This window comes from Choloepus didactylus, chromosome 14 (assembly GCF_015220235.1).
Source record: "Choloepus didactylus isolate mChoDid1 chromosome 14, mChoDid1.pri, whole genome shotgun sequence".
Classification (NCBI taxonomy): Eukaryota; Metazoa; Chordata; class Mammalia; order Pilosa; family Megalonychidae; genus Choloepus; species Choloepus didactylus.
The window spans coordinates 25,550,417-25,574,245 of NC_051320.1; positions in this window are offsets into that span (position 1 = coordinate 25,550,417).

Sequence of the window (23,829 nt, forward strand, 5' to 3'; positions counted from 1 at the left end):
TGGATCCACACACACAGGAATGGATTAGATTTAAGAACATGTTTTTCTGGTGTATATTCATATTCAAACCACCAGTCTACCCTCTGGACCCCAAATAGATATCCTTTCCATGTGCAAAATACATTCATTCCATCACAATATCCCCAAAGCTTTAAATCATTTCAGAAGCAATGCTTGATCCAAAGACTCATCAAAATTGGTTATAGGTGTGGTCTGTCCTGGGGCACAATTCCCCTCTGTTTGTAGACCTGTGAAACTGAGAGAACAAGTTACCTCCTTCTAATATACAATGGAGGGCCAGGCACAGGATAAACAGTCCCATTCTCATAGGGAGAAATTAGAGGGAATGCAGGAGGCACAGGTCCCAAACAATTCCAAAACCCTGGAGGGCATACTCTATTAGATTTCAAGGTCTCAGAGTCAGCTATAGAATGATATTTTGTCCTCAGGGCCTGATGGAGTGGCATCTCCACCCATTCCAAGTGCTTGCACAGCAGTCCCGCTCTCCCCAAACACTCTCCAAGCCTTGGTGTGACAGCCAGACTCTGCAATTCCCAGGGCACAGGCTCAACCCTTGCAGAATACTGGGGTGACAGCACTCTTCCTCAACAGTGGGGTGGAAGGCCCACCCTCTCCCAGTACCGGGGCAGACTCACGGTGGGCCCACTTTATTGGCCTGATAATATGTCTTCAATCCAGACCGCAGCTTCCATGGTTCTGCCCTCAAAGTGATTTTTCCTTTAATCTATCCCATTTCTGTGCCTTTTAGTCCAGGTTGGTAGTGGGTCTGTTCATACAGAGCTCACAAAAATACCTGTTGGTTTTGTATTTAGTACACCAGCGTCCAATCCATCAGACAAAATAACTTTCCACAGATCTTTCCTGGATAACTGCACCGCTAATCCTGAGTTCCCACAGGAGTGGATCAAATTTAATGTGTTTTTCTGGGGTACATGGAGTTCAATCCACCACAGGTGGTATATCAGAGTCCTGTGTTTTACACATGATTTTTCTGTAAACCCGAAACTTCTTTAAGAAAGAAAAAATTGTTACATAGAGGAAATCATACAATGTGTAAACTTCTGAGATTTTTTTTTTCACTCAGCATAATCATTCCTTCCTTTTCTTTGCTGAGTAGTATTCTGTAGTATGGATATGCCAGAAGTTGTTTTACCATTCACCTGTTGAGGAATATCTGTGCTGTTTCCAATTTGGGACTTGTTATGGAGGGAATCATGTTCCCCTCCAAGGCATATTAATATTGTTATGGAGGGAATCATGTTCCCCTCCAAGGCATATTAATATCCTAACCACCAGGGCTGTGGGTATGAACCCATTTGAAAATAGGATCTTTGAAGATCCCATAAGTTTAGGTGAGGATAAACTGATTCAGGATGAGCCTTAATCCAATCTGACTCGAGTCCTGTTAAGCAGAGAAATTTGGACACAGTAGGACACAGATGGGGAGAGAGATGTCCATGTGACATTGGTAGAGATGGAGTTATGGATTGCCGGGAAGCTACCACTAGAACACTATAGATGTCAGAGAAAGCATGGCCCTGATGACACCTTGATTTTGGACTTCTAGCCTCCAAAACTATGAGATAATAAATTCCTGTTGTTTAAGCCAACTAGCCTGTGGTACTTTTGCTACAGCAGCCTTGGCAAACTAAAACAGGACCAGTATGAATAAAGCTGCCATGAACAATCATGTACAGGTTTTTATGTAAACATAAATCTTCATTTCTCTGGGATAAATGCCCAGGATTGCAATTTCTAAATAATAGATAATTGCTTATTTAGTTTGTAAGAAACTGCCAAACTGTTTTCCAGAATGGATGTACCATTTTACATTCCCACCAACAATATATGAATGATCTAGTCTCTTTGCAGCCTTGCCAGCATTTTGGGGTGTGCTAGTTTGGATGTACTATGACCCCCAAAATGACATTATCTTTGATGTAATCTTGTGTGGGCAGACTTATTAGTGTTGATTAGATTGTAATTCTTTAAGTGATTAGATTGTAATTCTTTGAGTGTTTTCCATGGAGATGCTACCCACCAACTGTGGGTGATGACTCTGACTGGATAGTTTCCATGGAGGTTTGGCTCCACCCATTCAGCATGGGCCTTGATTAGTTCACTGGAGCACTATATGAGCTCAGACAGAAGGAGCGAGCTTGCTACAGCCAAGAGGGACACTTTGAGGAACGCACAGGAACTGAGAGAGTAGCTGCAGATGAGAGACAGTTTGAAGACAGCTGTTGAAAGCAGACTTTTGCTCCAGAGAAGTTAAGAGAGGAAAAATGCCCCAAGAGCAACTAAGAGTGACATTTTTGAGGAACTGCAGCCTAGAGAGGAATGTCCTGGAAGAAAGCCATTTTGAAACCAGAACTCTGGAGAAGGCACCAGCCACATGCCTTCCCAGCTAACAGAGGTTTTCTGGACACCATTGGCCATCCTCCAGTGATGGTACCTGTTCTAGTTTGCTAATGCTGCTGGAATGCAAAACACCAGAAATGGATTGGCTTTTATAAAGGGGGTTTATTTGGTTACACAGTTACAGTCTTAAGGCCATATAGTGTCCAAGGTAATGCATCAACAATAGGGTACCTTCACTGAAGGATGGCCAGTGGTGTCTGGAAAACCTCTATTAGCTGGGAAGGCACGTGGTTGGCGTCTGCTCCAAGTTCTGGTTTCAAAATGGCTTTCTCCAAGGTGGTTCCTCTCTAGGCCACAGCTCCTCTTCAAAATGTCACTCTCAGTTGCTCTTGGGGTGTTTGTCTGCTCTTAGCTTCTCCAGAGCAAGAGTCTGCTTTCAACGGCTGTCTTCAAACTGTCTCATCTGCAGCTACTCTCAGCTCCTGTGCATTCTTCAAAGTGTCCCTCTTGGCTGTAGCAAGCTCACTCCTTCTGTCTGAGCTTATGTAGTGCTCCAGTGAACTAATCAAGGCCCATGCTGAATGGGCGGGGCCATGCCTCCATGGAAGTTATCTAATCAGAGTTATCAGCTACAGTTGGGTGGGTCACATCTCCATGGAAACACTCAATCAAAAGGTCACACCCGAAACAAAAAGATTAGTCAATCTGCCCCACAAGATTGCATCAAAGATAATGGCATTTTGGGGGACATAATACATTCAAACCAACACAGTACCCGATTGCCAATGCCTTACCTTGGACACTTATGGCCTTAAGACTGTAACTTTGTAACCAAATAGACCCCCTTTATAAAAGCCGATCCATTTCTGATGTTTTGCAAAAAGGTAGCATTAGCAAACTGGAACAGGGGTGTCATTTTTATTTTAGCCATTCTTATAGTTTTGTAGTGATACCTCATTGTAGTTTTAATTTGCATTTACCTTATGGCTAATGAAGTTGAGCATCTTTTCATGTGCTTATTTATCATTTGTGTACTTTCTTCAGTGAAATGTCTGTTCATGTCCTTTGCCAATTTTCTAATTGGATTCTGTGCCAATTTGAAAACATTATGTACCCCAGAAAAGCCATGCTCTTTTAATCCAGTCTTTTGGGTGCAGACTTAATGTGGGTGGGATTTTTTGATTAGGTCGTTTCCATGGAAATGTAGCCCACCCAATTGTGGGTGGGACTTTTTTATTAGATTATTTCCATGGAGATGTGACCCCACCTATTCAAGGTGGGTCTTAATTAGTTTACTGGAATCCTTAAGAGAGCTCAGGGAGAGAGAGAGAGCTCAGAATGGATATAGACCCAGATGCTTGGAGATGCAGACAAAAAGATGTTTGGAGATGCTAAACTAAGAGATGAAGCCCAGAGTTTGCCTTGGTGAAGATTACTGAGAACCCACAGAAGTTTAAAGAGAAAGCCACTATTATCAGGAACTGAAAGCAATGCAACCTGCGGGCAAAGGACCAGCAGAAGCCATCAGTCTTTCTTCAATGAAGGTATTCTCTTATTGATGCTTTGGTTTGGACAAGTTTATGGCCTTAGAACTGTAAATTTGTGAACTAATAGGCCCCCGTTGTAAAAGTCAGTCCATTTCTGGTATATTGCATTTTGGCAGCTTTAGCAAACAAACAGATTTTTTACCGTTGAGTTTTGAGAGTTCTTTATATATTCTAGATACTAGTTCTTTGTTGGGTATGTGGTTTGCAAATACTGTCTCCTAGTCCATAGTTTGCCTTTTTATCTGATTTATTAGGCTCATTTCATCAGTTTTTCCTTTTGTGGATCAAGTCAAGGAATTCCATATCTAGTCATAGGTCCCAAATCTTTTTTCTTATGTTTTTTCATTCTCTAAAATTTTATAATTTTGCACTTTATATTTAGGTCCATTATCCCTTGATGTTTATGTCATTTCTTTCTTTCTTTTTTTTTAACCCTATGATGTCCAACTGTGCCATTGCTATTTGATGAAAAAGCTATCTTTTCTCCATTTATTTGCTTTACACTTTTGCAGAATATCAGTTGAGCATATCTGTGAGGGTTGATATTTGTGTTCTCTATTCTGTTCTACTAACCTATATGTCCAACCTCTGCCAATACCACTGTCAATTACTGCAGGAAGATAGTAAGCTTTCATATCTGGTAGAATTATATCTCTCTATTAATTCTTATTCAACAAGCTTTCTCTAGCTATTCTAGGACTTGTGCCTTTCCATATAAATTTTAGAATATGATTGTCTCCATCAACAAAAAACTGCTGGGATTTTGATAGAAAATGTGTTAAATTTATAGGACAATTTGGGCAGAATTGACATTGCTACCAGGTAGAATCTTTCAGTCTATGACACGTGTCTCCATTTATTGAGGTTTAGTTGATGTCTTCCATCAACATATTGTAATTTTCAGCACATAGTTTTACTAATATACTAACGTAAGTATTATATATGTGTGTGTGTGTGTATTTTATTACCTTTGGAGCAATTATAAATGGTTTTTTGTTTGTTTGTTTTTTACCTTTTGATTCCACGTGTTCATGGTTAGTATAAGAAATGCAATTGATTTTGCTGTTGTTGATTTTGTATCCTGTGACATTGCTGAACTCAATTATTAGTAGGAGGAGTTTTTTTCTTTTTTTTTTTTTTTGGTAGATTCTTTGGGATTTTGTTTGCAGTCATGTTGTCTGCAATATGTATATCTTTTATTTCTTTTCTTACCTTATTGCAGTGGTTAGAACTTCCAGTGTTACAGTATGTAAGAGTGGTGAGAGTTCACATTTTGCCTTGCTCCTTATTATAGGGGGGAAGTATTCAGTCTTTCACCATCGAAGTATGTTGTAGCTGTAGGATTTTATAGATGTTTTTATTGACTTGATGTAATTACCCTCTATTTCATCCTCCTGAGAGTTTTTATCATGAATGATTGTTGAATTTTTGTCAAATGATTTTCTCTGTCAGCTTCTGTGATCAAATGAGTTTTCTTCTTTCCCTTGTTGATGAGTGTATAACATCAATTTATTTTTGAAGGTCAAATGACCCTTGCAAACCTAGAGCAGATCCCACTTGGTCACAATATTAATTTTTTTATATATATTGTTGGATTCAGTTTATAAATATATTTTGAGGATTTTTGCATCTAAGTTCATGGGAAATATTCATCTGCAGTGTTACTTTTCTGCAGTATTTTTGTTTGGTTTTGGTACCAGGGTAAGACTGGACTCATAAAATTAGTTGGGAAATGTTTTTTCCTCTTCTAATTTCTAGAAGAGATTGTATAAAGCTTGTTATGAATTCTTCTTTAAATATTTGGTAGAATTCTCCAGTGAAATCATCTGGGCCTGGAGATTTTCTTCTTAGGATATTTTAATTATAAATGCAATTTCTTTACTGGATATGGAACTACACATATTATCAAATTCATCTTGGTTGAATTTGGTAGTTTGTGGTTATTAAAGCATTGGTCCATTTTATCTAAGTTGTTGAATATATGTATGTGAAGCTGTTCATAGTATTCCTTTAATGTCTGCACTTTTGCTGACTATAGAATTCACACTTGACAGTTCTTTTCCTTTGGCATTTTGGCATCCATGTTTTCAGATGAAAAATCTCCTGTCACTCAAATTGATGTTCCCCTATAGGAAATGTGTCATTTCTTGTGGGCTGCTTTCAAGAATTTTTAGGTTTCATTAAATTTAATTATTATGTGTCTTGACATGGATTCCTTTGAGTTTATCCTGTTTGAGGTCACTTAGCTTCTTAATTCTGTAAGTTTATGTCTTTTACCAAATTTAGGGGGTTTTCTGCCATTATTTCTTTTAATACTCTTTTGGCCCCACTTCCCTCCTCTCTTTATGAGTTTCTGATAATATGAATGCTGAACATTTTGTTATTGTCCCTCAGGTCCCTGAGGATCTGTTCAGTTTTTTTTTTTTTTTTTACAGTCTATATTCTTGTAGTTGTTCTGATTGAGAGAATTATATTGGTCTCTCATCAAGTTCACTGATTCTATCCTTTGTCATATCCATTCTACTATTGAGTCCATTCAGCAAGTTTATTTCTATTATTGTATTTTTCAGTTCTATAATTTCTATTTCTTTGCTGAAATTTTCTGTTTTTATAATTAGTTTTGAGAGAATTTGATCCTGATTATTGAGACATTTTTATGTTGACTGCTTTATAATCTTTGCCAGATAATTTCAACATCTGAATTATTTCAGTGTTGGCCTTAACATTTTGATGTTGAATGTCTTTTCTCACTTGGGTTAATGTTTTTGGGTTCTTGGTATGGCAGGTCATTTCAGTCACATTTTGTCTATTATAGTAGGAGACTCTTGATCCTATTTATATCTTTTATTTTTAGCAGTCACCCTCCTTATGTTTAACACCGAAGTCCTGATCTCTTTTTTAAGGCTATGATTTCAGATACAAGTTACTTGTCAGAGCCTTTGCTTATTGATTTTGGCTGCTTGGTTTATCTAGTGCTACTGGGGTTCCCACTGATGCTGGTGCTGATACTGTCTGAGCGAGTGGAAGTGACTTCACCAGGCTAGGTCACTGGATGTCTGCTTGTCAGGGAGGGGAATCTCAGACCCATTAGGACAAGTCAGTTTTCAGTCTTCATCTTACTCAACCTTTCCAGCATCATTTAATGCAGTCAATCATGCCCTCATTTTAACTTGGCTTCTGGAATAACACTTTATTTTTTTTTTCTCACTGCTTGCTTTTTTTCTGTCTTGTTTGCTAATTTCACTTTTTCTTCCCAACCTATAAATATTTAATAGCACTAGGATCAGGAATCAAAAAGCTTCTCTTCACTTTATAGGTGATACCACAAAGGCTAATATCTTTAAGTACTATCTATATGCTCAAATTTATATCCTCAGTCCAGGCTTCTTCTATATACCCCAGATTCATATTTCTAACTATTTTACTTGGATATCTAATAGTAGTCCTTTCTTCTAGTTGCTAAAATCAGAGACCTTGGAGTAATCTTGATTCCAGTCACTTTCATCACATCCTACATCCATCTATCATCAAATCTTGGGTCTGCCTTCAAAATACATCCATACTTTTGCAACATGTCATTAATTCCACTGCAGCCATCCTGATTCAAACCATTATCATTTGTTGCCTGGATTGCTGCTGTATCTGCCACACTTTCTTCCTGTTTTCATCATTGCCCTCCCACAGTCTTATTCTACCAACAACCAATTGAGTGATTTTTTTTTCCTAATGCAAAGCAGATCATGTCTTTCCTCTTCTCGGAGCCCTCTAATATCCAGTGTTTCCCATCTCATTCAAAGTAAAAGCCAATGTCTTTACTATGCCCTATAAGGACCTTAATGGAATGTTCCCTGATTTCATTTCTTTTTACCACCACCCCCTCCCACTCACACTACTCCAGCCAAGTTTCTCAAATGTTTGCCCATGCAAACATTTTGCCCTGCCTCCAGATCTTTACATTTGCTGTTTGTACCACTTGGGACCTTCTTTTCCTAGATTTATGTATGGCTCATTCACTCACCTTCTAAAGGCTTTTGTTCAAATACCATATGTCATGAAATATACTATAAAAAGTCACATACTCATCCACAGCATTCCTCATTCCCCTACCCTCTTATATTTTATCTGTAACACATATCAACACCTAACAAATTAAATGTTAATTTAATTAATCAATGTTTGCTAAAAGTCATAATTTCTTTTCATACCAATTTTTTTCCTTTCAATATTTGTAGTTAATTTCTGGCTGCCTGTCTGACTTCTTTACAAAGGATGCAAGTATTCATTTATTAGACAGATATTATTGAGCATTTTTATGTGCCAGGCAATGTTCTATGCATTTCTTTCTCTCTAACTTGAGTGCATTATGCCTTTATTCCTAGCAACTGTATTTTTTTCCTGTGGCATAAATCAATGAGCAGTATTTTCCACGTTTTATTGGTGGAAGGTACTTTCGGTAGATGGAAAAAATCATTTTTAGCCCAGAGTGTATGATGAAAATAGATGCCCTATATTCCAGAAACATTAACAGCTTGACACTTCCTGTGTACACCATTAAATAAACCCTTGGAAACATCAAGCAATGTACATTATCATCTCTTCATATCCAAGAATACATCAGTTAAAATTATCATTAATATTACTGTTTAAGAAAAAATTAATTAAGCCAAATATTAGGAATTACAGGCTAGGAAATAATAAGCATTAAGTAGTAGAGAAAACGTGGTTTATGTGGAAGTAAATGTAAAAAGAGACAAAAATAAGTAGGAACCTCTTCACAATGGCTGTCTTGGCCTCAAGGCTGGTCTGATTTCTTAGATTTATCTGAGTTCTGTTTCAGTAGTGAGGTAGCTGCAAGGTTACCAAGCTACCACTGGTTTCCTGATGCTGTAAAATTTAATGGTGTCTACAGAGCAACTTTTGAAAATAAATTGAAATTTTACCCTAGGGGATAAACAGGGACTATATTAAATTGTAACTGATGTTCAATGCCACTGATTGGTTGGTTGGTTGTTAACTAATACTGCAATTAATGCTGCAATTAATTTCACTTTATATGATCAAGATGTATTTTGCAAGGCTCTCTTTGCCTCCTGAAGCATTAAAAGCTGATCTTTTCCCTCTGTTGTCCATGTGCTTGAGTTCAGGTTAAAGTCTGCAGATGTATTACTAGGAGGTTGAAATGGTTCCTCACATCCTGAGCACACAAGGTAAGTTAGTGGTGTTTATTTTGTCCTACCTTATTCTGTGCAAATTTTTACTTTCCATTCCAAATATAAATGGATTACGTGATTTATGGGTAAATTAACAAATTCTTCCATTTATCTAAAAAATATTACTTTAGAGCCTGCTCTGTGCCAGGCTAGGGGCTGGAGGGTTAACAGAGGTGAGGTAAAGTCCCCAACTTCATGCAGCATACATTCTAGTGGGTTAGCAGATAGTAAACCAAGTAATAAATAAATAAGATACACAAAGACTGCTATGAGTACCATGAATGAAATTGAGAGGGTGGTGACATGAAGTAACCAGAGAAGGATATTTTGGCTAGAATGATCAGAGAAGACCTCTTCAGGGGCATTTAAATAGCATCTCTTTGAGTAGGGTGACCCAGCATCTGCAAGAACACGTGCAGTCTCTGGCAACCTATCTGCCATAAAGCCACCCTCTCCACCTTTAAACAGCTCTGCCATTTAACTCTAACTTACCTGGCCTTTAATTCAGTGTGAAAGTATGATTAATACAGACATTATCTTTAAAATACAAATAGCCAGATTTTTTTCTGTGCCATTTGAGAATGATGCATCTCTTGCTTATTGATTTGTGATGCTGTCATCATTATAGCATTATATATTTTAGATTGTTAAAAACTGCAATGATATTTAACTCTTTCATTATCTGGAATATATTTCAGTGTAAGGGAGAGTATTTAATCACCCCCCTTCTGTTATACATCTCCCTAGTACTGTTTGGTGGTGCCACCCTTGTCAGATCTCAAACTCTTATGAAGAATATTCTAGGATTTGTTTCAAGAGTTTTTATTATTATACTTATAAATAAGGTTATCTACACTGACTTTTCCAGGTTATCTTTCCCCAGGTTTGTATCAAGGTTCTGCCAACTTTATAAAATGAATGGCTAATGAAGGTGTCAGGGATTGATTTGGGTGATGAATGTACCACTATGTAATGGTACTGTAAACAATCAAAAGTACGATTTGTTTTGTATGACTGCGTGGTATGTGAATATATCTCAATAAAATGAAGATTAAAAAAAATAAAATAAAATAAAATGAATGGGGAAAGATTTCTTTATTCTTCTAAATATTGGGACGATTTATATAGTAGGGAAATAATCTTCTCCTTTGCATTTAAAAAATATACTCACCGACAGTCTCAGAGGCTTCTTTTCTGAAGAAAAGTATTTTATATACATTTTCTCTCTTTTCTCTGTGATTCTAAGTTAATTCAGGCTTCTAACCCTTCTCGAATCACCTTTACTCATTTATACTTCCCTACAAAATTTCTTTTTCTTTGAGATTCCCAAATTTTTTACCATAGAATTATATGCACTATGATTGCATATTTTGTCTCTTGTTTATCTCATTAAAATATGTCCCTCAATTTTTATGAGTTCTTTTTCTCTCTATGAGAATCACCAGAAGTTTGTCTTACCTGGTTGTTTTTAATAAAAATCAACTTCCTGAATATATCTGTATTAGTTTTCCATTGCTGCTGCAACAACTCACCACAAACTTGATGGCTTAAAACAGCACACATTTATCTTATAGTAATTCAGTAGTCAGAAGCCTGATACCTGTCTCATTAGGCTAAAATCACAGTGCCAGCAGGACTGCATTCCTTTCTGGAGGCTCTAGCGGAGAGCCTGTGTCCTTGTCTTTTCCAGTGTTAGAGGTAGCCTGCATTCCTTGGCTCGTGACCCCATCATCCATCATCAAAGCCAGCAGCGGCCATCAAGTCCTTCTCACATTGCATCCGTCTGTTCTTCCATAGTCACATCTTCCTCTCCTTCCTCCTCTTTCCACTGTTAAGGACCCTCATGATTTACTGGGCCCACAACACAATATAGGATCATTTCCCTATTTTAAAGTCAACTGATTAGCAACCTTAATTCTATCTGCAACCTTAATTCCCCTTTGCCATGTATCCTAACATTTTTACAGGTTCCAGGGATTGAGATGTGGACATCTTTGGGAGGTCTTTATTATGCCAATCACAATATCAATTATACTTTTGATGTTTTAAAATAATTTTCTGATTTTATTTTTATTGTTTCTTTCCTCCTGCCTCCTTGATATTACTCTACTGCCATTAAAAAAAGAATCTTGGTTATTTCTTTTCATTTTCTAGCAAAATATTTTAAGTCAATGGATTTTTCTTTAGGTACAGTTTTGGCTGATAATCGTGTCTAGAGGGTTTCTAAATATTAGAAATTATTTTTTAAAAATTTACATGTGTTTGAGTTATCTTTAAATAAAATTATTTATTTATATTTTTACTGGGAAATTGGTTGGCTCAATTTCTCTTTAGAGACTTTCTCTTTCATATAGGAGGGGAACTGTTTTTTGGAACATTTCATCCAAATGTGGAATGAATGAGTAGTTACTGTTTGAAGTAGACAAAAAAAAAATTCTTATTAATAAAAAGGAAAATAGCATTTTTAAGAATTTATCTGACACTGTGCTATACAATTATACATATTATCTTATTTAATCTTCATAATAGCACTGTGAGTAGGTAATGTTGTTATTCCCAAATTATAGAGGGAGAAACAAAGTCACATAGTGGATGAGAAAAACTCCATTTAAATTTAAACTGTTATATTTATCATTCAATTTTAAGGAAGTACATTATTCTAATGCTTTTTTATTTTATTTTTCTTGTCTGCTTTAATTCTTTAAATCTGAGGGCTGATTGAGGTGGTAAAATTTCCCAAAACTCTTGTTTCTGTTGATTTCTTTGAACTTAAATAGTTATTGTTTTACGTTGTTGGATGTTAGCTTGTTCAGCACATGAATTCTCATGGGATTTATATCATTACTTGTAAGCTGTATCTTTTTTTAATTACAAATAATTTTTTTCTCATTAAATACCTTTTGTACTGAATTCTACTTTGCTTACAGCTAATATTGCACCCACACTTCTCTCACCTTCTTTATTTTTTTTTTCCCTGATATATCTGCCTATTTAGTTTTAGTATTTTATGCCATTTTCAGTTAGATGTGTAATGTATGCATAACTTTTAGCTGGATTTTGCTTTGAATCTCACTTGGAGAGTCTTTATTTTTAAAAAGAGTTTTAAAGCAATTTGTATTTATTTTCATAACTGATTATTTCAGCCTCACTTTTATCAACTGATTTTGTACTTCTGTTTTCTTTGTTTTCCATTTTCTGTGATGTAGGATATTGTGGAATATGTTTTCTTAGCTTTTGTCCTATTTAGTGCTTTAGAAAATGTTCAATATATTTTTACTACTGCCAGTAATGGTTATCATTTTTTAAAAAGAACATTCTTAAGCTATAGTTTTTTAATTACCAAAGTTCAAGGTAAATACAATAGCTTTAACTGTTTCCAACATGAGCTGAGGAGTTTATGTTCTTAGTCCCACTTATTCCACTTGCCAGTCTTATTTCAAAAATCCAAGTTTCAATCCAGGTTCTTGCTAATAATAAATTTCTATTCTGGCATTTATATAAATTATCATGTAATAGTGGTGATAAATCTGTATTCATGTGTTTTGGCTTGTTTGTTTGTTTGTTTTTACCATATCAGGACAATTATTTAGACTTCTCGCTTTCTTAAACTGGTTTTAATGCATTCCAGACTCAACTCTTGGTCAATGTTCTTACCCGAAAAGTGGGGACTCGACTTCTTCCCTTATTAATTGCAGTGTGGGTTAAAGGTGAAAACATATGGAAAGCCCTCATACAGGGCTTTTGTTTTTGCTCCTTCCCCCGCTTGGCTAAAGAAAGAACTAATCTTCCCAGAAAACTGAGAAGTAAGAAAACAGAATCCCCAAATTCCCAGTCTTTAATTTTCAACTGGATTCCAGCCACAAGAGCCACCTCCCTGGATTCATTCCCAAAGGAACTGGCGGAAGGCTGAACACTCAACTGACCATGCCATGTCTCCCTCTATTGTGTCCTGACACTGCCTTTCCTTTGAGTCCTCAAAATACCCTGTTTCAGAACCAGTGCTTTGTGTATGGAACTCCTCTTCCCCATCCCTACCACCAACACACAGTTAACTCATATTCATCCTTCATATCACAGGTCTAAAGTAGCTCAAATATTCTATCCTCAGGCAACTTTCTTCTCCTCCACAATAATTCAGGTTCACCTACAGTCTGTCATTATATATTTATTTGTCTAATTATTTTTTCTATATCTGTTCTGCTAAACTAAAAGCTCTACGCATGCAAGAAAGATGTCTCTTTTTCTGACGACCACATTCTTGGTCTTCACTAGTATCTAGTACATAGTGAAGGCTCAATGAATACATGCATTTATCCAATGCATTTTTTAAATGTCTACTACATGTCATGCACTCTTTTAGAAACTGGATATGCAGAAATGGTCTCAGGGAGCTTATACTCCCTTGGAGAAAGGCAGGGAATATATACAGAATTCAGGGTAAGTGATAAAAGCTGTGAAGAAAATAAAATAGGGCAATGCGAGTGCAGAGAGTTCAGGAAAAGCATTAATTGAAGAGGTGACATGAGAAATGACACCAAACCGATGAGAAGAAAATAGCCACGTGGAGAGCTGGGAAAGAGCTACCCAGGCAGCTAGAGCAGCAAAAGCAAATGTCCTAAGACACAAATAAGCTTCCTTTTCAAAGAGCAGAAAGGACAGGAAGTTGAAATGTGCTCACGGAGGGTGAGAATAATAAAAGATAAAATGAGTAGAGAATAAATATAAGTCTAGTGAATTCAAGGAGAGAAAGAAGGAAAGTGGGGCGGATGAGAACAAATGGTTAAGAGGGTTGGTGGTCAAGGATTAGAGTCCCTTCAGGTGTTGACTGCTCCAGGAAGAGTTCGACAAACACTCTGTTGAGCATTTTACCTGAATTATGTCCTTTAATTCTCATGATAACACCATGAGGATTATCATTCAATATAGTTGATAAAGAATTGGGAATTCCAAGAGTTAACAGCTTAGCAAAGCTTTATCAAATCATATGCAGGAAAGGTAAGGTCTGACCTCATGCCTGCCTGACTTCAAAGTCTACGTCTTCACCATAATGCCACAAGGAGCCGCACTCAGACAAAAAGACCTGCTCACCATAACTGGAGTAAAATGCCTCATATAGGAGGTACCATAAGATTTGAATGCTGCGTTGCTATCTTAGGAAATGCTTTCTTTCTGACTTCACTTTTTAGTTCTTTTTATTTTAGTTCTTCATCCTTTCTGGTGATGCACAGTATGAGAATGTATTTCTAAACTCTTTTTACCTTTCATTCACCAAGAAAACCAACTTATATTTAATTAGTGAGTGAGTGCCTCTAAAATCACAGTCCCTTGCTCCTGAAATCAAGTGCTAGTGACTCCCTCTACAGTTGCCATAGAAAGTTATTCTTTGCTGGATCTGTTCATATTATTCATTCGTAAACATTCACTAGTTAATGAGAATGCTACCCGATAGCCTTGTTTATCTTCTCAAGTTTTAGCAAGAAGTATTAGCTTGCTCACAGATGTCAGCAAAATCTCAACCAACCAACATATACAATCACTAAGTACGGAATGCCCAATGACCCAAAATTCTCTTTACTTCTTTAGTTGTATTTGTTTGTCACTATAATATCTCCCATTCTATAGCTTAAATGCTATTTTCTTTGTGACTGGTTTTCCTTGTAGTAACTAAGGGAAGTGGGTAATTATATTGAGGAGTGATGAGAGACAATGTGTCTCCACTCCCTCGGTTTGCTGTAGTTTAGAGTTCACATTCAAGTGGTGAAGTAATACTCCTTCCTTGTTTATGAAAAAATATTCTGAGTAAATAAAGAATAAATCAAGCTATCAGTGTAATTATTTATTATATCCTCAGTACCACCATTTCTTTATTGTCCCAATGCAAGTATATTTTAAGCACTGTTATTAAAGAAGACTAGATTACTCTTCAAGGCCCATCATTTATTTCAAAACGAAACAGATTACTCATTTTGCTGCAGAATATAAGAAAACAAATCAATTAATTTATCATGAAAAACCCCATCTCCAAACCGAAGATATAAATCTGTCTAGCTTTGCACTTTCTGTGAAATATCATACAAACTAGTTTGGGAGAGTATTGTTACTGTCGGTGAGTATTTCATTTTTTTTTTTCTTTTCATTTTTCTATCAATCATTTAAAAATAAAATATTTATTTTGTGTTTTTCTTTTGCTAAAGTATTGAAATGCAAAAAGATCATTTTATAGCAGTTTCATAAAAATAGTCTTGTTTAATTTTCACAGTAACTAACAAAATAAGCAGGTCACTTGTCCCATTTACATTCTTAGAAATGATAAAATTAAAACTCTGCATAATAAAGTAATTAATTAATTCAAAAGCCGTAGAAATTGGCAAAGGAAGGACTAGAACACAGTTTGCTCATACTAAATTCTAAATGAGTATTTCCTTGTACCACTGATGTTGCTCTGCTGAATTCCACGCACCCTGGAAATGGCCCAAGAATGATGAAGTGGTGGGATAGGGTGGTGGGCAAGAAGCAAAAAAGTTCTCATTAGGATTCTAAAGACACCCGTTTGTTATATGTCATTCATGCTCATGGCCCCTTGTCTTACATTTATTTTCCATACCCGTATTCCAGCTGACCATGTGTTTCCACTTAAAGTGGCATGTTAGCACTTTAGTTTCCAGTTGCCTGCTTGCTCTTCATTTTAATAGCTTATATATTTCACTTACTATATCATTTTTGGAAGAATCTGAAAGAAACCATAGGCATGCTGTAATCAGTACCATTAATTTCAGCAGACTGATTAGGTATAGGGACTGTATGAGTCACGGTTTTGATGTGGTCCATGTTTTTGATACTTCACTGAAACATCTCTTTCTGGCCACCATGACAGCATCAAGGGAGATACAGCTATGTTCCTTGCAACGTATTCTGATCAATGATTCTAATGTGAAAGGAAATCATAAACAAAGAACATATGTATATTTGTCAGTTATTTTAGCTATGTTCATGATTCTACTAAAAATGAAGTTGTTCTGTCTTATTTTATTCAGAATCCTGAATGAAGAAATTAGAGCACTAGGTTTTTTCCCAATTAAATTATAGAGGTAAGTCTTGATGAAATTAGAACTTTTATGGTTTGAATGGTAGTGGGGGCTCTGGATTTCAACTCTTTCAACCTCTCCTCACCACTTGTATCAGTCAGGATTCTCCAAGAAAAAGAACCAATAGGATATATGTGTATGTATACAAATTAAAGAGATTTATTTTAAGGAATTGGCTCATGCGATCATGTGAGCTGGTAAATCCAAGTTCTGCAGGCAGGCTGGAAATTACGGTAAGAGTTGACATTGAAACCTTGAGTCCGAAATCCAGAGAGGAGGACAGCAGGCTAGAAACTTAGAGAGACAGAATTTCTTCTTCTTTTTGTAATCTTCAGTTCTTTGTTTTTATGGCCTCCAAATGATTGGACAAGGCCCATCCACATTATTGAGGGGAATCTTCTTTTTAAAATCAATGATTTTAGATACTAATCCCATACACAAAATATCTCCATGGTAACATCTAGGCTAGTGTTTGACCAAACAACTGGATATCATAACCCAGCCAAGGTGACACTTAAAATTACTACCATCTTACCTCAACTCTAGAACCCAGTGAAAGAAAGACAAACATTGACCTAGCAGTTTCCGTGAGGAGGTCTATTTGAGGACATCAGAGAAAACTGAAAAGTTAAGTCCATCTGATTCACCAGCTGCATCATTCTGGGCCTGGAAGGAGACTCAGAAATCTTTCCTCTGTTTCTTTCACATAATCACCAGGAGTCTCGGTGGATGAGACCAGCTTTTTGGTCCGTATCACTCTGATGCATTCATGGAGATCACACCACAGTGGGAACTTCCATTTCTTTATCTGGAATGGATGTGAAATTAATTTTTGGAGGCAGTGGTTTCAAAGTAGAAAATTGAAGACCAAGAAATAAAACCATTCTTATGCAGAAGTCATGGCTGCCCATTTTTGTCTGGGTTCTCCTCTCCAACTTTTCCCCCTTTGCTCTCTCAGTTGCTGCTTGCAGTGACCGGTGAACTTAATTGGTCCTGTACACAGACCTGCAAGAGTTAAAGATGACTCAAAAGTAATGGAGTCTTTCTTACCTAAATACCCGGAACTGAAGGAAAATGGAAACTTACAGGGACAGCAGACAGAAGCATTTTATCTCAGAAATAACTGTGAGAATCTCTTCACCAGGACCCCCAGAATCAATCCCAGGAATGAGGTTCCAAAAAAGTTATGTGGGTTAAGGAGAAATGGACTTTGCCTTGGGTAGGTCTTTTGAAATGTGCACAGATAGTAAGTCACCAGGAATGTCTTCTTCAATTATGAGAAGCAGCAATGCATATGTAAGCAAGTGAAAACAGACGCTGGCCCAGCCCTCAAGAGGTTTTAGATTTTCCGTAGTACATTTATAAGATGGATTCAATGTAATTTTCCCATAAAATGAATATATGGGAAGTGATTTTTCCAAGAACACACAGTGAGACAGTAGACAAGGAGTCTAATAACTAAACCAGATGTCACAAAACATGAAATCTATTTTCAACCCTTTCACTAGCTCACTGATGTGGCTGAGAGTAATTAACTCAATTTCTAATCCTTTTATAAAAACAATGCTTCCTGTATATTTTTGGAATCATAAGCTCAAAAATTTAGCTATCTTTCTTGTCTGTTTTAAGTTATACTACAAGATAAATTAGAAATCTGTTTCAGACTATCATGATGTCTACTTCATGCAGAAAAAAAAATCAAATTGAGTTCTCTATTGTGCCAGGACAAATGCCAGCCAGCAGAACATGGACATTGAACCTACCCTCCTACCTAATTTCTAAGGGCACACACTGGTGCACGACGATACTAGTCTCCATCTGTCATGGAAGAGCTATCAGTAATATCTACATGGGCCAGTGCAGAGAAGTTTGCTAAAGGCCCTGAAGTGCAACAGCTGAGGTTTGGAGGCCAGCTTCTGAAAACCATACTCTATGAAGAAACCAGAACTCTCTACGGTGAAGGTATATTCAATCTGATGAGTAGTCAAGATGTTGTTTACTTCAGATCAATTGCTGAAGGGAATGTTAAGAGTCTCTGAAAAGTCATGATCATCATTTCCCCACTCATTCATCCTGGGATTACTCTTTTGCTAATGTCGATATCTAACCTGACTGGGCTGTGCCAAGGATGCTATCAGGCCTGGAGACCCCAGACTGATCCTGTAAGAGCCCTTATGAGGGCTAAATAATGCCCCAAGATTGAGTCAAAATTAAGTTTTAAAGCAGCTTTAAAGCGTGGTGTTAAACAAAACACGGAGGCTCTAAACACAGGAGACCTAATTTTAAGGTAGTCAGGTGTTTCTCAAGGTACAGTAGACAGAGAGGAAGAAAGGCAGGCACTGTATTCAACTCTAGCATTCCTTTTCTGTGACAATTTGCAGCCTTCTACAAGGCCAAGGTAATGATCTAAAGCAAAGACATAGAGAATCAGGTGGCTTGGTTAAATATCTCTGCTTTTTGCTAACAATAATCACACTGTCTGTCGAAATACTCCTCCCCTGTTTCCCATGACCATTATGTTTATACATGCAAAATAAAACCAGCAATAATATTACCTCCACATGTTTTTTAATGCTTGCCTAATCAGAGTCAGACTCAAAGATGCATTGGGTCCATGTGGTCTTTCTTGGGAATTCTCTAGTTTAGGGAAAGCAAAATTAAGACTTAAAAGGAGAGGAAGGATGAAAATTGCAGTGATGTTCAAAAGTAGCTCATAAAGAGGAAGGAAATATTATACCCATATATGCAAAGGCAACGGAATATTACTCCAGGTTAGTAAAATAAAAGAAACAACTATATAATAAAAATAATAATCACAAAAACCCTCTAAATTTTAGTCAATAGAAAAAGTGATTTTTAGAATCAAACTATTTGAGAACTTGTAACCACATGACTAATATTTTTAGAAACCATTTGGATTGATTTTCATTTTTATTGTCTCTGCTTTCTTGGGCTGTTCCTCATCTTCCAAAACAACAACCACAACAACAACCCAAAAGAAAACCCCCTACATAAATAGAATTTAAAAGAAATGGTCTATATATGTTGAAAATTAAACCCATCAGAGAATTGGAATGATTTTGTAATGTCCTTCATTTTCACATCACTCAGACTGCTAGAATTATTTAGCATTAATTACTAGCTAACAAATATTTAGTCACATTTTGTATTCATTAGTTAGAGTATTTTTCTCACTGGATTGGCACATTTTGGTAGCTATATATAATAAACATCCATTTATTGGGTTCACCATAAATAATATTAAACATCTGATTAAAAGATGGATAAATTTTTAAGGACTGAAAGACTGACATTTTCTCATGGCAGCTCTAGGACAGATAATGAAGCAATATAAGATCTGAATTTGATTTATCGTAATAGATATTATATAGGAATACTTACCATTGTGTTATAGAATATTCTTCAGTTTAAAAACTGCCTTTTTCATGTACTTTTGAAAATAAACCCAAGTAGATTTCAAACATGAGCTCTTTATTTTGGATGTACATTTTTCCTGACAAAATCCTCACTAATTGCTCCTTTCCCTAAAGATAGCGTGAAAGTGTTTTGGTTTGCTAAAGCTGCTGGAATGCAATATACCAGAAATGGGTTGGCTTGTAAGCTACAAATTACAATTCTAAAGCCATGAAAATGTCCAAGTTAAGGCATTAACAAGAGGATACCTTCTCTGAAGAAAGGCTGCTGCCTCAAAACTAGCTCTGAGCTGAGGCTTGAAAAAGGCAGATGCTGCTGTGGGGGGTGCACTGTCCGCAACAGAGGATCAGGTTGCACCTTGCCTTGGGGCTGCAGAGCGATTGGTTTGGTCCCTTTGCCTTACCCTGAAATCTGTGGTGCCCTGACTCACCTAGGTGGTATTCCCTGCCAGGCTTTTAGCATCCACGGTAGGGGCACATCTTTTGTCACTGTTGTAATGCCAGCCCCCTGCACCACACCCAGCATCATTACACTTCTGTGGAAAGCTTGAAGAGGCTGAGGGGTCCGGGGCCTGCAGCCTACCAGGCCCAGAGCTCCCACAACCTTGGCTAAGATCTCAGCAACCCTAGGTTACAGCTGCAGAGGATGGCATCCTGTGGTGGCTTTTCCTAGGTCACAACAGAAGAGCCTGGACAAGGAACAGTGACTTGGCTCTGTGATGACTCTTGGAGGTAGGCAGGTCCCAAAGCCCTGCAAGCTGCCACAATTTCCTGAGTGGAAGTGTTATTAAATCCAGACACCCTACTCACAAATATAAGCTGCAAGAGATAAGTGAAAGGGGCTGTAGTGGGACTTTTGAGGCTATTATTTGAAATGAAAGAATGGATCTCAACAGGAACACAGAATTCTTCGAAATATGGAGGTTTCCATTGTAAAGGCATTTGCTTCAATTGATATACCTTGGGAGCAGGAAGAATGCTTATTTGTAAATTATAGGATGTAGCTCCCTTGCCAATTCTGTTATCAGAAAGACTGATATTGATACAAAATAGTAACAAACTGTAGAATCTCAGGAATGTCAACCCTTAGTGGAGCCGTCATTTGTGGCTGATGGGGGAATGATCTGGTGCCAGTCACCATTGGACTACAGTGAACAATAATCTCAGTAAACCCTCACACCACTGCCCTTTCTGGCACCTAGAGAGACTGAGGGGGGCAAGGGCAGGTGGGAGAGTTGGAAGATGGCAGACCAGGTCTCCCAATTCTAAGGTCAGGGTGCATCTGGCTCTGTCACCCAGCCTGACCCTAATAGTCAAGTCCAGAGTGAAGCCTTCTAAGGAAACCTGACAAATCATCCCCTCTGCTTACTGTGGGGGGTGGGAGGATGACACAGGGTTTGTAGAAGTGTGAGCTCTGGAGTTCAAGTCCCAGCTCTCCGATTGTTGCTCTTCTGTGACTTCCCTCCAGTTCTGAACCTCTCTGGGCTCATTTCCTTATGAAGAATACTGTTGCGGTTTGCTAATGCTGCTGGAATGCAAAACACCAGAAATAGATTGGCTTTTATAAAAGAGGTTTTATTTGGTTACACAGTTACAGTCTTAAGACCATAAAGTGTCCAAGGTAACGCACCAACAATCAGGTACCTTCACTGGAGGATGGCCAATGGCGTCCAGAAAACCTGTTAGCTGGGAAGGCATGTGGATGGCATCTGCTCCAAGTTCTGGTTTCAAAATGGCTTTCTCCCAGGACGTTCCTCTCGGCCACAGCTCTTCTTCAAAATGTCACTCTCAGTTGCTCTTGGGGTGTTTGTCCTCTCTTAGCTTCTCTGGAGCAAAAGTCTGCTTTCAAAGGCCATCTCCAAAATGTCTCTGTAAACTGCAGTTCCTCTCTCAGCTCCTGTGCATTCTTCAAAGTGTGCCTTTTGGCTGTAGCAAGCTCACTTCTTCTGTCTGAGCTTATATAGTGCTCTAGTAAACTAATCAAGGCCCATGCTGAATGGGCAGGGCCACACCTCCATGGAAATTATCTAATCAGAGTTATCACCTATAGTTGGGTGGGACAAAGCTCCATGGAAACAACCTAATCCAAAAGTTCCAACTTAATCAACACTAATACATCTGCCCTCACAAGACTGCATCAAAGAACATGGCTTTTTCTGGGGGACATAATATATACAAACCAGTATAAATACTAGTGGTAATGTGCTAACTTTTACAGAGTCCTTCCATGTACACAACATTTTCCTTAACTCATTTTATGGTATGCCAGAATCTCTCTTAACAGGATAACTATGAGAAGTAAGGAAAATATGCGGCAGTCCTTGAAACCCTGCCTGGCACAGAGTAAGCGCTCAGTAAACACCAGCGTTCATTTGCCCGCTGGCTGGGACCCTGCTTGGGCCTGACAGTGGTGGGCACTGGGAAGGCGCTAGGCTAAATCTCAGTGGGGGGGAATCGAAGTGTAGACTCTGCAGATGTCCTCAGCCTCCCTCAGGAGGAGGAACTGTACTGGTTGGGGTGTTCCAGAGGTGGACACGCCAGGATCCCACTTCATCAAAGCCACTGGCTCCAGCCCCGTTCTGAAGGCTGCGGGCCTCCTGTTCCTCCGTGATGAAATTGCTTGCCGAGCCCTGAGAGCTCCCACAAGTGGGACACCATAGCATTGTCCCTATGCATGTTCTCCCAGATTCTCAGTGACTCCCTCACCTCTTCTGTCATGTACCGGGGATATTTCTCATTGATAACATCGCTCTTGGTGTTAAGAACTTTAAGCTGACAATTAAGTCTTCTCCACTCTTTCCCCACATTATCACATACGACGTTGAATGCTGCTCGCGGCTCTTCCTCCCCCCGCGTGGCCGGGGCCTCACGCCCACCTCGAAGAGCTCCAAGCGCAGCAGTAAGTTGTTGCGGCGCAGGGACGCAGGCGAGCAGCTGGCGCAGCAGCCCTGTGGGCTCGGTCTGGCTCCGACCCGGAAGAGATCGAGGCCGCTCGGCACGCCCTCCAACTTCCTGCTCAGGAGCCTCACAGGAACTGGGGTTCAGTCAGCTCGCATCTCTTGTCAGGCTGGGCGACGCCGAGGGCAGCATCAGCAGGAACGGGTTCAGGCGGCGGCAGCCTGCGGGCCTGCGCGTCGGGGGCTCACGGCCCGCGCCCCTCACATGCCGGCAGCGACCAGACTCCGGCCCCACCTGCTCTGGGCCCAGCATTCCACCACCGGAAGTGCCCCCTCCTGCCCTCCATTTTTTGATCCTCTGTATTCGTTTGACTTTTCAGAAGCATTCAAAACTTTTTTTTTTCCTCTTGCAAACTTAATGAAACACAGGTACTTCCTTTTTGTTGATTTATACTTAGCTGTGGTGGTTTGGAACTGTATGTCCAGAAAAACATGCATGTTCTTAAATTTAATCTTTTCCTGTGTGTGTGGCTCCACCGTAGGTAGACCTTTTGGTGAGGCTACTTCAGTTCAGATGTGACCCACCTTAATCAGGATAGGTCTTAATTGTCATACTGGAGCCCTTTATAAGAGAATGACATTCAGACAAAGAGAAAGAAAGCCATAGAAGCAAGAATCTGGAAGCAACAAAACTGGAAGAGAATGGAGAGACCAGCAGATGCCACCATGTTCCTTGCCATGTAGCAGAGGAGCCAAGGTTTGCCAGTGGCCAGTCTTGCAGAAGAAAATATTGCCTTGATGATGCCTTGATTTGGACACTTTCTTGGCCTCAAAACGGTAAGGAATAAATTCCCATTGTTTAAACTAACACATTTATGGTATCTGCTTTCAGCAGCCTAGGAAACTAAAACACTAAGTCATCTCACAGTTGCAGTAAGTTTTTTTCATAGAATGAAGAATTTCACACTGTTTCAAGAATTTGTCTTAGGATATTTGAAGATGATTACTTACATTTTTTATGAGAAAGCTTGAATTTTGTAGTCATAAATCAGGCCACTTCCCACAGTTTCTCCTTAATGTTTGACTTTGAATGGAATTCTAGCCTAAAGCAAGGTTTAAAAATATATCTAAAAATTGCAATCGGATTACTGTAATCATAATTAAATTTTATTGTTCACTCATTATTGATCAAATTCTCATAAAAATCTCTTCCATATCACAGTACGTCTTAGTCTGGGTTTCTTGATAATAGTCTGGATTCAGGGATTTCTGTG